We start from the raw sequence: 1,702 nt of genomic DNA on the forward strand, positions 1-1,702 counted from the left end.
CATATGCATATTCCTGGTCTCTACCCCCCACCACAATGATTCAAATTTCACTGTGTCTGCGGTAAGGCCAATAGGAAACCTGGGCTTAGAAACGAAGTTATTTAGTGTTTTAAATTCCCCAGAAGCCAGGAATTCCTTGGTGGTCCAGTGGGTAAGACTCCGTGCTGCAACGCAGGGGACCTGGGTTTGGTTAGGGGAACTGGGTCCCGCATGCATGCCACAACTAAAAAGTCCACATGCTGCAACTAAAGATCCCAAGTGCCGCAACGATGATCACACATGCTGCAACTAAGACCCGGCACAGCCAAAATAAACAAACAAACAAACAATAAATAAATTCCCCAGAAGACTGTACTCAACTACATAAATTGCTAGTGAAGAATAATTGAACGGGACTTCCCTGGTGGTGCAGAGGTTAAGAACCTGCCTGCCAATGCAGGGGACTCGGGTTCGAGCCCTAGTCTGGGAAGATCCCACATGCCGTGGAGCAACTAAGCCCGTGCGCCACAACTACTGAGCCTGCACTCTAGAGCCTGCGAGCCACAGCTACTGAAGCCCGCGTGTCTAGAGCCTGTGCTCCACAACAAGAGAAGCCACCGCAATGAGAAGCCTGTGCACCCCAACGGAGAGTAGCCCCTGCTCACCGCAACTAGAGAGACCGCGTGTAGCAACGAAGACCCAATGCAACCAAAAGTAATTTTGAAAGTAATAATGTTAGAGTCTTCCTGCCAGATTTGAACTTATTACAAAGTAACAATTAATGTTTTTAAAAGTGGCTATTTTTAAAAGTTTTGTAAAATCAGTGGTTATCAGAGATACCAGAAAATTAATTCCAACTATAAGAATCTAATACATATGTCAGGTCAAAATTAATAGCATGAAGAAGGAAGCACTTTTTAATAAATAGTGGGACAGCAGCAACATTCAATTGAATGAAGGTTTGCCTTTGATCCATACATCACACCACACGCTACCATAAACTTAGGATGGATTAGAATTAAACATAAGACACCATCATGATTACACAAAACAAAAAGAGAACAGAATGACATATTTATTCCAGCTGGGGAAGAGGGCATGATTCACTGTTCTGGAAGAGAAAGGGTTATCAGAATTAAAAGAGACATTTTCAAACATACATTGCACAAAACTCTTGAATAATATGGTCTGATCAAACAAGAATCAAACTTCTCCCACATGGAGGTTTGCTGGGTTCTGCAAGTATTTGATTTGAGTTTCTTTTATATATACGTATATATATTCTAAATGACTTTTAATATGTAGTAAGACCATGGACACATGCAAACTTACATTTTGAGTTTTGGCACACAAGAGGCCACTACCACAATAGCATGTGTATTGTTGAGTTGACTCCTTTGCATAGACCTCAGAATAAATCTTTTCCTGCCATCTCTTCATATTTATTTTATACTCTTTAAATGTGTCAATTAGAAAAAGTGTAATTCTGCACTGATCTTTTCCCTAATCCAAGCCTATGCTCAACTGCTCATTTATAATTGTACCAGGGAGTACAGATGTGCACTGTTCCCAATTAAGTGTTGGGCAAGGCTCAGAATCATCTGCTTGGTACATGTTCTCATCATGGTGTCATAGCCAATTGCACAATAACAAGGGAACATGTAACTGGTCACACAGTAATAATGTCACATTATAAATAGTATTGGGATTAACCACACATTTG

This window comes from Monodon monoceros, unplaced genomic scaffold (assembly GCF_005190385.1).
Source record: "Monodon monoceros isolate NGI ecotype Baffin Bay Population unplaced genomic scaffold, NGI_Narwhal_1 Super_Scaffold_5, whole genome shotgun sequence".
In the NCBI taxonomy this organism is placed as follows: Eukaryota; Metazoa; Chordata; class Mammalia; order Artiodactyla; family Monodontidae; genus Monodon; species Monodon monoceros.